This window comes from Oratosquilla oratoria, chromosome 3 (genome assembly GCF_046742065.1).
Source record: "Oratosquilla oratoria isolate Oo_2021 chromosome 3, ASM4674206v1, whole genome shotgun sequence".
NCBI lineage: Eukaryota > Metazoa > Arthropoda > Malacostraca > Stomatopoda > Squillidae > Oratosquilla > Oratosquilla oratoria.
Window position 1 is genome coordinate 88,298,690 of NC_134779.1, and position 14,723 is coordinate 88,313,412.

Consider the following 14,723-nt stretch of genomic DNA (forward strand, 5'->3'; position numbering starts at 1 on the left):
TCTACCGCGCGAGTGAGTGAATGGAGGGTGGGTGTGGTGTATAAACTTTCGTCCGCGTCTGTCTTCATGCATGGGTTCATGTTTGGAGGGTGCATGTGGAAGTGGGAGTTTTGTTAACACACACACACACACATACACATATAATGAGGTTTGACTAATTTGTAATAAATGTTTTCCTAAAAACTAACCTAACCTGACTAATTTGTAATAATTTTTTTCCTAAATGTTTTTTTATGCTCCCTTGTTTAAATGATTATTTCATACAAATTAGCCAGGTTAGGTTAGGTTAGTTTTTAGGAAAAAGTTTATTACAAATTAGTCAAATATTAATTGTGAAAGTTTCATCGAAAAATTCCGCGTGTCGCCAAACGACCCATATATGTGTGTGTGTGTATCTATATATATATACATATATATATACTGTATGTATATATATATATATATATATGTGTGTGTGTGTGTGTGTGTGTGTGTGTGTGTGTGTGTGTGTGTGTGTGTGTGTGTGTGTATGTTTATATGCTTCAGTGATAAAAATGACAATATGCTTCTGTTTCTAAATAAGAATATGAACTAATTTGTATGAAAAAATAATTGAGGAAATATGTAAAATACATGCTGACAATGAAATCTAATATATACTTGAGTATTCACCTTGGTCTTTGGATCACGTGCTGGGCTCGTGATCGACAAATATTTCCCTCTCGGAAGAGAGCTTAGAGCTCGTATGACCGACCTATGGGTAGAAATAACAGTAATTCTATTGAGAAATTAAAAAAGTCCCGAAAAAACGGTTTTCATGGTAAAAAAAAATACCGAGACCTTATCAGTACATACTTTCTTAATGGTAGAATTTTAACCGGTAAAATTAGCGGGACACTGGGCCCGTCAGTAGCGCCAAGCCGATACGCGCTTACCGAGACCTTAGCGGTACATCCCTTAACGGTATTTTATCGGTAAAGTTAGCGGCACACTGGGCCCGTCATGCCGTCAGTACCGCCAAGCCGAGACCTTAGCGGTTCACCCCTTAACGATATTTTACCGGTAAAGTTAGCGGCACACTGGGCCCGTCATGCCGCCAGTACCGCCAAGCCGAGACGCGCTTACCAAGACCTTAGCGGTTAACCCCTTAACGGTATTTTACCGATAAAGTTAGCGGCACACTGGGCCCGTCATGCCGCCAGTACCGCCAAGCCGAGACGCGCTTACCGAGACCTTAGCGGTTCACCCCTTAACGGTATTTTACCGGTAAAGTTAGCGGCACACTGGGCCCGTCAGTCCGTCACTCAGCACCAGCAACCCGAGACGTGCTTACCGCTCTCTGAGTGTTATGGTATAGCTCAAGATCTAAGGAATAACAGGTCTAACCACTTCCGACCGAATTTCGAGGGAGTTGGCGCAGCGGGCCCGTGAACGTCACCTGGCTGTTCAAAGTGGGGTTCGCGGGTCCTATAGCTGTCAGTTGAAGCTGGTGCGTCGTTCGGGTATGTTGTTGCCTTCGCTCGCACCGCTCCACGCAATTAGTTATATTCTGACAAATATTATATAAAATATATATATAAATATATACATAAAATATTATAGTTCCTGTCTATATATATGAATATATAATATATATTATATATATGAATATATAATATATATTATATATATATATATATATATATATATATGTAAAATATTATAGTTCCTGTCTTCCTTGGCGTTTCAGAGTTTTCTTCAGTGTTTCACAAAGAGAAAACGGACCCAGCCTAATGACGTCAGAAGCTGCGCACAAAAATTCAAACTGTCCGACCTGTTTATTTAGACCTTGGTATAGCTTATCGATTTATCGGTTAACGGTACCAGAATTTTTACCGGTAAAACCGGTACCTTTACCGGTATCTGCCCACCACTAGAAAAGACCCATATATATATATACATATATATATATATATATATATATATATATATTGTGTTAGCATGCTATGTTGTATATTATCGTACATTGTACTTGTATGTTGCTTCTCATCTCGCTCGCCTCCTATGTTGTATATTATCGTACATTGTACTTGTGTGTTGCTCATTTGGGGGAATTATATGTTTCCCCCTCTTTATAAAATTGTCATATGTTTTATTGTTTTTATTTTTTATTTTAATTATGTGTAATCATTGTGTAAAATTATTGGATATCACAAAATGCGATGTACGTTTCTTCGCGCCAAAATTGGCAGCTGGGCGCAGTTCAGAGCTTGTACTCCGTGTATACACACGTCAGTGATTACAGTATACCGCCGAACAACTTTGACTTTCATTAGCCACACCCGGTACATTTGGTGGCAGCGGTGGGATGCCGGCGTCACCTGTGACGTCTTGTGTACACTTACGTATCAGTGCATTATATATATATTTTTACGTAAATTTTGCTAATTACGGTCTTGCTGTAATTTTTTCTTCATTATTTGCTATATGTATTGCATTGTCTCTGTGTTTCAATGCTTCTGTTTGTGTGAATTATATCATTATCTTACATTCGTGTACCATGTCCATGTGATTTCTCTATATTATATATATTTTTTATGCTTTGTGCAAGTGTGTTATACTTACATTATTTCTTGCTCGGTGTCGGTGTTTCCTATTTAATTCTATATGTTATTACGCAGCGGGTTACAGTTGTCAAATCCTATCATGTCTAAGTCAAAGATGCCTTCGTTTATCAGTCCAAACAACTCATCTATGACAATGGTGCACACATTGACTCACAGGATTTTTTACCCTTCTACAGGCCTTGGCTAGATTTCACACTCTGATAGGCTCAAGAAGACTCAAGTGCCTCTCCCTGCCTTTACCCGGCCTCCTCCAGGGCCCACTGAAAGAATTATGCCTTGTTTATCTACCCCTCATAATTATGACCTTAGGTCAAGGAGTCCTGTAGTTACCTAAACTTTCATTGTGTATTGTTATGTATTCTTTGTGATGTTTACCTTTTTTTGTGTCCTTTTCTTGGTTATAATGTGTAAATATTGTTTTGCTCTTAAGTGTCCTGTCTTGAATTGTATTTTGTCGTGTTTAGATATTAAGTATCATGTCCCGGACATCCGGCAATTGCTGTATTTGTATTTTTGTTAACTGGCGCCAGTCTTATGTTCCTTTCTGTGTTTGTATGATTTGTCTTTATGTAATTAATTATGTATGTGTTTGTTTAATGTATTGGGTGTGATATTGTATCCATTTTTCCCACACTTTTGTCTGCCACTTTTGCATATGTGGTGTGTGTGTGATTTGTCCTTGTATTTTGGATTCTCCTTGCCTCGGTCAGTATTTTCTTGCTTGCTCGGTGAGGGCACCGAGTGGTGCTGGCCGAGCGATGTGTTAGCATGCTATGTTGTATATTATCGTACATTGTACTTGTATGTTGCTCCTCTCATTCGCCTCCTATGTTGTATATTATCGTACATTGTACTTGTGTGTTGCTCATATGTTTTATTGTTTGTTGTTTTTATTATTTAAATTATGTGTAATCATTGTGTAAAATTATTGGATAACACAAAATGCGATGTACGTTTCTTCGCGCCAAAATTGGCAGCTGGGCGCAGTTCAGAGCTTGTAATCCGTGTATACACACGTCAGTGATTACAGTATACCGCCGAACAACTTTGACTTTCATTAGCCACACCCGGTACAATATATATATATATATATATATATATATATATATATATATATATATATATATATATATTATATACACAGGCACACACACATATATATATATATATATATAATATATATATATATATATATATATATATATATTTCCCTTTACATTTTGCCTATAGCACCGGTAGGCATGTAGGGTAGGTTAGCGCTTCCTTCACCCGTTCGTGATGCAGGCAGGGTTTTTTTATAGTGACGTTACAAAACTTGATTTGTGACTGCTCACCATAGTAGGATGAAATGTCTTTACTTTAAAGATTTAAGTCATAAAGGCGACTCGAACTTGGGACGTCACTACTACCTCACGAGTCTTTTACCGGTAAAGTACCGGTAATCCCGGTAACGGCATTGTTGTTTACCGGTAATTCCGGTACTGAAATTAGCGGTATTTGCCCAGCACTAATATAATATATATATATATATATATATATATATATATATATATATATAAATGTATATGTATAACGGCACCATAAGCAAAAACAACAGCTTGAGACGCAATTTATTTTAAAGGTTACGCATAGATAAAAAAAAAGTTGAGAAACGCTGGTATATACACTCGATTTTTGCAGAATGGTCTCATATTCTATCTTGGGATGTCACTACTGCCTCACGAGTCTCGTACCGGTAATCCCGGTAACGGCATTGTTTTTACCGATAAATCCGGTACTGAAATTAGCGGTATTTGTCCAGCACTAATATATATATATATATATATATATATATATATATATATATATATATATATATATATATGTGATTATAGTGAATACGCCATAGGTTATATTTCGGCACGACATTCACATACTTATGAAACGAATAGAATTTCAGAATCATAGTATTTACCACAGCTCATATAAGGAAACGAAAAAATATTTACCGGCGGGTCAGAGTTCATATCTATCAGTATTTAGTATAGTCACCCCTTTGGCAAGACGGACACTAAAGATGGCGGCATATTAGGCATTCCTCTCTACCTTGCTACTTGCTTTTTTTTTTTTTTTTTTTTTTTTTTTTTTTTTTTTTTTTTTTTTTTTTTTTTTTTTTTTTTTTTTTTTTTTTTTTTTTTTTTTTTTTTTTTTTTTTGCTACCAGGATAAGTGGATAACTCGCTGGGAAGAACAACGGTAAGTTTGTCTAATCACTTGAGTGCTCAAATGAGCCACCATTCCTGGGGATTATATATAAAATATAAATAGAATTGAGCATGCATATTGTTTATGTGAGTTTTGTATTATTTATGTTTGATTGCCACTACCCACATATCAAAGCGTTAACAATAATATGAAATCGGTGTTTAGATTTTTTTTTTTTTTTTTTTTTTTTTTTACTACCGCAGTAGTAGATTTATTTGTAAACATCCATGTTGAAAAGGCACTGTATCCCGAGATTCTGAAAAGGCACTGTATCCCGAGATTCTGACTAAAACTTGGAGTATAATGTCTCCTGTGGTACTAAGAAGGTGCCCTCTCATAATAGTTCCTTCACTAGGTTGGCATACAGACTTCTATCGCTACGTCTTGCCATCCAGGGCCAAACTCACAACCTTTTCTTCTGCCTCTTCAATTTCCGTAGTTTGTCGTATATGTATTAGTAACCGAAGTACTGTTACACGTAGACAAGTAAAAACGCGTCCAAACCGTTGTATTTCCTTTACTAACCACTCCCACTCCGACTCCCCGCACTCCCATTGTTCTACTCCCGCCGTTGTTTTTCAAAGTAGACTATACATAGTACGCTTCTACAAAGAGGCAGGAGAATATTTGGCGAGAAGCTTTGTTGTTTTTCTTGCTAGCCGCCAGCCAAGTCACCAGATTTTTTTTTTTTTTTTTTTTTTTTTTTTTTTTTTTTTTTTTTTTTTTTTTTTTTTATTGTATTGATAAATGCCTAATGTGGCATCACCTTTAGGGTTGATTCACACTATCGGTCCGGTCACGCTCCACTCTCGGTCTGCTCTCGGTTCTGAGGCATTCACACGTACGGTCCGCTCTCGCTCCCGTCATCGCCCCTCCCTCGATACCAGTAGAAGTCTTACCATCAGTTACGAAGGAAGTGTGACTTTTCTGACGCCGAGTTGGCAATATTCGCTATTGCACTTGATGAAGAAGAAGAAGAAGGAAAACAAAATAGAAAAAGAAAGAGATTGTGGGTTCATCCTATGTTGCAAGATAGGAAGACTGAAGGAGAATTTCATACTCTGTATCCTCGTCTTATTGATGATGAGAGTAAATTCCACAGCTATTTCAGAATGAACAAAGGAACATTTGAGAAAATACTATCCAAAATTGAGGATGACTTGAAATGTACAAGAAGATGCTGCACTTCCTGGCACTGGTGTGCTTGCACCATACGTTATAGTGGGAGATTAGGCTTTCCCGCTGAAGAGAAATTTGATGAGGCCCTACCCAGGTTCACAGACTGAACATAAGATAGAGAAGAGGATTTTTAATTATAGATTATCTAGAGCCAGGAGGATAGTTGAGTGCACATTTGGTATTCTAGTGCAAACCTTCAGAATACATTTAAGGAAACTTAAAGCTATGCCTTCTAACGCTAATGCAATCATTACAACAACATGCATACTTCACAATCTGATACACCCAAATGCTGTTGCATTACCAGATACTGTTGTCATGCCTCCATCAAACACAGTACGTCCAATGAGAGGAAGAGGGGGAAATGCTACAAAGGAGGCTTTTGGCGCGAGAGAAACACTGAAAGATTATTTCAGCTCCCCAGCTGGTTCAATGCCTTGGCAAAATGATAAAATATAAGTAGACAAACAAACTTGTGTAGGAATATTTGTTGAGTGAGCTAAGGAGATGCATTTCCGCAGTGGATAATAGGTTGTTATTATACATATGGAATTTCTTTCTTCGGTTAATAATGTGTATTTTTTTCTCTCAGTACCTTGGCAATATGATAAGTATGCAAACATTATCACTGTAGTGCAGCGAAGTCAGGTCATACAGCTCTGGTTTACCTTTTGACTAATTCTATTAGCATTTCATATAAATCCACAAAATTAAAGTAAGTTTTGTAAGTTATATTGTATTCAGTTGGTGCTTATGAATATCCTCGCTGTACGCATTGTCATTGTATCAGTAATAAATAAAAAGAAAATGTATTTTTATCATTTTTCTAACTTTCTCATGATCCCATTGTGGTGTTTCCTTTGGATTATCCATGGTTTGGTAGGACAGAGGGTAACACTACTTGCTTATATGAAGGCTATGGGCTATGGGCTAAGAGGTAAAGTTAATGACTGGTTAAAAAGTTATCTAAAAAACAGGAAACAATATGTGGCCATTGAGGAAGAAAGATCACACATTCTACCAGTTACATGCGGAGTACCTCAAGGTTCAGTTCTAGGACCCAAACTATTCTTACTATACATTAATGACATTACAAATGTATCCAACCTTATGAAATTTATACTGTTCGCCGACGATACCACCATTCTATGCTCCGATACAAATTCCGACAAACTGATCAAGACAATTAATGAAGGATTATGTCAACTATCCAACTGGTTTTCAGCCAATAAGCTATCCTTAAACGTATCAAAAACTAACTACCTGCTTTTCTACAAAAATAATGAAAGTACTAAGCCGATCAAAATAAACAACGAAATTATTGAAAAAGCGTCCGTCAGTAAATTCCTAGGCGTGTATTTAGACGATCAACTTAATTGGAAACATCATATAAATCACGTGATAAATAAGATATCCAAAACTTTAGGAATTATGCATAAAATGAGAAATATCCTCAATGAAAATACCCTACGTACCATTTATTGTAGTCTACTACTACCATACTTAAACTATTGTTCAGAAATTTGGGGTAATACTTATCAAACTAATCTTCAACGCATAATTACCTCTCAAAAAAGGGCACTGCGTATAATCTGCAATGTAGGTCGTTTGGAACATACAAATAATTTATTTAAAAAACTAAATCTACTCAAATTCAATGACTTAATAAAGTACAAAACTGCCATTGTTATGCACCAAATCTACAATAAACACATGAATCAAAATATATTGAAATTTTACTCAACTTACGAAACTCGCTATGCGACTAGGCAAACAAACGACTTCTTTAAAACTCAATACAGAACAACCAAAAAAAGCCAATGCTTATCTATTATAGGTGTTAACACATGGAATAAACTGGAAAAGGATTTACCTAAGACAAAATGTTTATCATCATTCAAACGATACTTAAAAAAGTCTTTAATCTATAAGTATTAGTATATTGAACACTTCAGGTCCATTTCATGGTTGTATTCATGGAGAAACTGCCCAAGTCTGCCGCTCTTTTTTTTTTCTACTCTAGCAGGTCACGGTGACCCAGATCTGCGCATTAAGCAATTATCGTCCCGTCAACAATCGACCTGACCTCTCACCTCTCACCTGACCCCCACAAGTTGCGATGCTCGCTCGTGCCCCCGATTTCTACGTGAGGTCGGAGTTAGCGGACGTCGTGACGCATGTCATTGTGTGTGTGTATATATGTGTATGCATGTATGTGTGTATATATGTGTGTAGATGTGTATGTACCATACTACCATGTAACAAAAATAAATAAATAAAAATAATTTTTTCCTTAAGGGAGAGCAACTCCCCATAAGCTTTGCTTCTCGCTCTCCCTTTTCAACTACCAATTTTGTAAAAAAAAAAAAATGTATATATGTATGTCTAATTGTATTTAATATTGTTGAATAAACCTATAATAAAACAAAAAAAAAAAAATCTCGACTGGAGTGGAGCAGGACCGTGGCAACTGAGTTCACACTGGCGCTCACGGTCCAGTCTCGCTCCGGTAAAAATATCTTTTGACGGAACCGTGACCGGAGCGAGACTGGAGCGAGAGTGCCAGTGTGAATGCTTCCATTGAAATTAATGAGACAATATTGGACCGGACCGAGAGCGTAGCGGGAGTGGAGCGCGACCGGACCGATAGTGTGAATCAACCCTTAGTCTTCAAAGCGTTGAAACTACCAGCACCCTGGTCGAAGCCTGTCTTCTCTAGTCATCTGAGTCGTTTCCGAACTATCAACTCCTTCGCCAGTGAAGGGGTGCTACAGGAGTGAATAAGATAGACTTGGGCAGCCAGAATAAAAGAAGAAGAAAAAATAAAAGTCATCTGGAAAGAAGGGTTTCCTCAAGATTGAAGATAGCATCTTTACCGAGGAAGTCCCACGGGGGTGGATAGATCTTAGCCTGAGGCTGCCAGAGTAAGAGGAAACGTGTTACCCGGTACCGAAGGTTTGGTACGAAATACACAATAACCTCTACCAATAGAGAAGTGCGCCGCGGGGCTGAATAAAATAGCTTCGTGGCAGTTAGATATAGGAAGTGCTATCCAGTAAAGAAGGGAACCATGACTGTTCTCTTCCTGTGAATAAAATTGCCGGGACATAGATTGTTAGCAGTTGGTTTCAGATGCGGAGGTTGTGCAGGATGTGGTAGAATTGTAATTTCGGGATGATGAAGAAACCAGCACTTCACGACATTTATCACATGTATCGGCTGCTATCACAAATGAAATATAACTGTTGCATCAAGCAACAGTGTCGCTGTTATGAAGGAAGGATTTCTTAAAAAAAAAATCTCCCAGCATCAACAAATCGTACTGAAACACCCAAATACAGTAACCCTGAAGTTCTAGTTCAAATCTGCCCATGTTGCTGAGCGTCTAGGGTGGGACAGCGCTGTCAAGGACGTTATTCCATTAGGGCGGGTAAAATCGGGGCTCAGCAAAAATAAAGGATCCAAATAACCAGTTTTAACCTTACTTTATATATATATATATATATATATATATATATATATATATATATATATATATATATATATATATATATATATATATATATAAACTAATGCAAACACACGCCCCATGTTAACCAGTCTCTTTAGATTATCTCATCCAGAGTTAGAGCTAATTACAGTACTTCGGTTAATGGCTGGTAAAGTACTGAGAGGGAGAGAGAGGTTTGTGTGGAATAGCAGTCATAACTTCATTAGTTAAAGCTCAAACTGAGGCATTAAGTCTGTGAACAGTCTAATGTCAGGAACTAACTTCTAGAGACTAGTCTACTCTTAACTACAACCTGTACACACATACTACCCACTTCCTTTATAGATTGAATAGCAGTCTGGTGAACCATCGACGGCAATTAAACCAAATTACGTATTCCACAATACTTTCAATTTCTGTTTTGGATATTGGGAAGCTTCTGAGAAATAGTACGGGAGCTAGCCACATATGATTTGATCCTTTACAACCGCTCTCCCTTAAGTATATTTAAAAACATTTAAGTAATTTCAAATTTATAACATTGCAGTTGTTCTGTTGACAAATGTCTGATTGTTAGTGGATACCTTGTAAGAATTTCTTAGAATGAAATAAGTCTAAAATCTTGAGTCTTGCAATATTTCTTTCAAACACTGTATTAATTAGCTTGTGAAAAATGAATACCAATTTTACGTTAGAGCAGGCAATCCTTCGTTTTACAAAAAAAAAGGGGGGGCTCTATCTTTCCCAAGATTACTTTCTTGGTAACCACGGAAAAAATTATTTATCATATCTAGAATATAGTATCATATGTATGAATACACTACACTCATTATATACATACAACATATATTGATTGTAAACATATTACATAAATTATCGGTTGAGCCGAAGACATAGATATCAACTCCGTAAAATCCAGGGGCCTGACGGTTGGCATCCAAGAATCTTAAAGGAAATGAAAAATGAGATTGTTGTTCCATTAGAAATTATTTTCAAGAAATCCATCATATCCGGAGATGTCCCAAGAGAATGGAAGCTAGCTAACGTTACTCCCATATTCAAAAAAGGTGACAAAAAGAAACCAAATAACTATAGGCCTATAAGTTTGACTTCAATCGTAGGAAAAATAATGGAAACTATCATCAGAGATGCTATCGAACATCATTTAGAAAGTAACCTTTTGATGAATGATAGCCAGCATGGTTTCAGACGGAAACGTTCTTGCGTGACTAACTTACTCGAATTCTACAATACAGTTATCTCGAATTATGACAAAAGAAACAATATAGATTTAATATATCTAGACTTTGCAAAAGCTTTTGATACCGTCCCACACGAAAGACTACTTACCAAATTAGCTTTACACGGAATAAGTGGTAGCCTATTAGGTTGAATGGTCGAAAACAGAGTTGGTTTAAATGGAAAAACTTCTAGATGGAAAAATGTTACAAGTGGAGTTTCTCAGGGTTCCGTTCTTGGACCACTTCTATTCATAGTATATATAAATTATATAGACCATGGACTAAAATCTACTGTTTCCAAATTTGCTGATGATACAAAACTGTGCGGAATGGCAAATGATCACTTAAACCAATTAGATATTCAAGAAGATTTAGATAAATTACAGCAATGGTCTGAAAAGCGGCTAATGAAACTTAACACAAGTAAATTCAAGGTAATGCACATAGGTAAAAATAACAGTAAGTACGATTACAAGTTATTTGGAAATTTGTTAACAAAAGTGGATAGTGAAAAAGATCTCGGCGTAATTATCAGTAACGACCTCAAATCATCCAAGCAGTGTATTTCAGCCTCTGAGAAAGCAAATAAGATTCTAGGACTCATAGCGCGATCTTTTGATTTCAAAGGTCCATCACTCATTAACAAGCTATATAAATCGTTAGTTCGTCCACATTTGGAATATGCTGTTTCCGTATGGTCACCGAATCTCATTAAAGACATTGACAGACTGGAAAAAGTACAACGGCGAGCCACAAAACTGATTCCAAATATCAAAAATAATTCATACGAAAATCGACTAAAACATATGAATCTGTTTTCCCTAAAAAAAAAAAGTGTAGACTCAGAGGTGACTTGATACAGGTCTTTAAGATTCTAAAGGGAATTGACAACATCAAAAGTGACAAAATTTTCACATTGAATGAGAATCAGACAAGAAACAATGGTCTCAAACTGTCCGGAAATAGATTCAATTTGGAAGTAGGTAGAAACAACTTTGCCAACCGTGTAGTTAATGAATGGAATAAACTTCCTGCACAGGTAGTGCAATGTCGTTCAGTTCGAAGCTTTAAGAATCATTTAGATAAACACCTAAATAAGATGCTGTAATGATTATAATTTATCTTATATTATTTGTTTTTGTTTTGCTATCATTTGTCTGTTTGATTTTAATTTATTATTAGTTATATGTCAATTTATTATTATTTACTATTTACCAGTTTGTTTATTATTTAACTATACCTATGCATTTATTTATGTATTTTATTTGTTATTTACATTATTATATTTTTTATTTATTATTTTACTATTATTATGATTTTTTTCGCATCCGACCTAGATATGGATCAAAAGGTCTCCTGTCGGCATGCTCCGCCTTTGTAATCCTTAGTAAGTCAAGGAGAATCACAATCGCTGATCGCTGAGAATTTATCGTCTGATGATCACTTATCACATGACTATAATATCATTGTGTAAGGTGCTTTGTCGTAAGTGTTGATGATATTATAATGTATCATGAGACATAACTGAAACAGATAGTTTAATGTATATTTTTGTCTCCCAGTTTTATAAAACACTTGTGTAATGGCATGGAAGAACGCTCCAAGTGCCTTTTTTCTAACGCCAAAAATTAATTATTCCTAAAGTTAACTAATATTAAAACTGATATATCTACAGAGAACCCCACTGTGAGCGAGGTGGGTTCGGGAGGGGGTTTCTATGTAAATATATGAGATATAAGAGAGATTGCATTGCGTTCCCCGGCCCCGCGACGCTTCTCACTTTTCAGACGTCCGGGCGCAAATCCCTACTCGGTTAACACTAGGATGTCCATTCGATGACGCCATACTTAATTTGACAGATCCATAAACGGAGTACAAAAAGGTGAACAGAAATTTATCCTTCCATTTCGTCAATTAACTCTCACATCCTCTATATCATACTTGTCGACAGATATGGAATGGGAACGTGTTCTATGAAAATAGCTTAATTTGTGTAATTTTTTTTTTTTTTTCAACACTTGAAAGGCTAAGGGTTTTCTTTAACAGAATAAAATCTCTTGGTGACGTCCAGAAAAGATATATGAAAGCGCCGTTTATGGGTTAATCGAGATGAGCTATAATCAAGATTTATCTATCTTCCTATCTATATAGTTATCTATTTATTATCTATCTACCTACCTACCTACATATATACATATATATATATTTTTTTGCTTGTAACCACGAGGAAATTAAAGATCGGAATACAGAACGTTTTCGTCTAATAAGACATTTTCAAAGTACATAGTGTCACAACAAAGTATAACTTATATACAATAGAATAGAAAACAGGAGAGGTCACTCAACGTAAATACGTAAGGATTATCTTACAAAGAAACAAAAATATAAATAAAAACAATAAATATAATGGGTGACAATTGAAACAGGTGATAAAATGTCACTCAGCATAAATACATATGGATGACAATTGACAAGGTGATAAAAGGACATTCAACATAAATACATAAGAAATATCCTACAAAGAAACAAAATATAAATGATAATAACAAGAAATAAGATGGGTGACAATTGACACATGTGATTCAACATAAATACATAAGGATTGTCTTACAAAGAAACAAAAATAGAAATAATAATAAATATATACATATACATACATACATATATATGTGCACGCATGCACACGCATACATATATATAATAGAAAATAATAATAACAAGAATAAATAAAAATGGGTGACAGTTGACACAGGTGAAAAAAGGTCACACAAGATGGCTAAGGCGGAGCTTTGGGACATTGTCCTACAATTTGGTTAATAACAAAATTATCTAGTTTAAAAAGACCAGTGCTTCAATTGAGATTTTCATTAAAAGTCTTTTTAATGAGACTCGATTCAATTATATTCCTTATCAAATAAGAATTACTTGAAACAATTTCTTGGGAATTGTCCCAATCAATACAGTGATTGTAGTCTCTAATGTGAGCAAAAATCCCACTTGAAGATTGGCCAGTACGGACACTATACTTATGCTGGTTCAATCTAAGTTTTAATTCCTTGCCAGTTTGACCAATGTAACAAGAATTGCAATTCTTGCAAGGGATAGAGTAGACACAACCCGCCGAATTATCCGGTGAATTCTTGATAAGAAGTTCTTTGATTGTATGGTTCTTAAACACAACATTAACATTAAAGATCTTAAGGACACGAGGGAGTTTTACCAAATTAGGATGAAAGGGAAGAACCAAAAGATTCTTTTTATTAAAAGGATCTTTTGGGGAAGAAACAACATAGGACTTCCTGGCCTTATGTTGTGATCTAACTATCACATGATTTGGGTATCTCAAGTTTGATGCTATTTCATAAATCTTTTTTATTTCTTCATCTAAAAATTCAGGACTACAAACTCTAAAAGCTCTAAGAAACATGGAGGTAAAAACTGAGATTTTTGTGTTAAGGTGGTGAACTTTTAATGAAAATCTCAATTTAAGCACTGGTCTTTTTAAACTAGATAATTTTGTTATTAACCAAATTGTAGGACAATGTCCCAAAGCTCCGCCTTAGCCATCTTGTGTGACCTTTTTTCACCTGTGTCAACTGTCACCCATTTTTATTTATTTATTCTTGTTATCATTATTTTCTATTATATATATGTATGCGTGTGCATGCGTGCACATATATATGTATGTATGTATATGTATATATTTATTATTATTTCTATTTTTGTTTCTTTGTAAGACAATCCTTATGTATTTATGTTGAATCACATGTGTCAATTGTCACCCATCTTATTTCTTGTTATTATCATTTATATTTTGTTTCTTTGTAGGATATTTCTTATGTATTTATGTTGAATGTCCTTTTATCACCTTGTCAATTGTCATCCATATGTATTTATGCTGAGTGACATTTTATCACCTGTTTCAATTGTCACCCATTATATTTATTGTTTTTATTTATATTTTTGTTTCTTTGTAAGATAATCC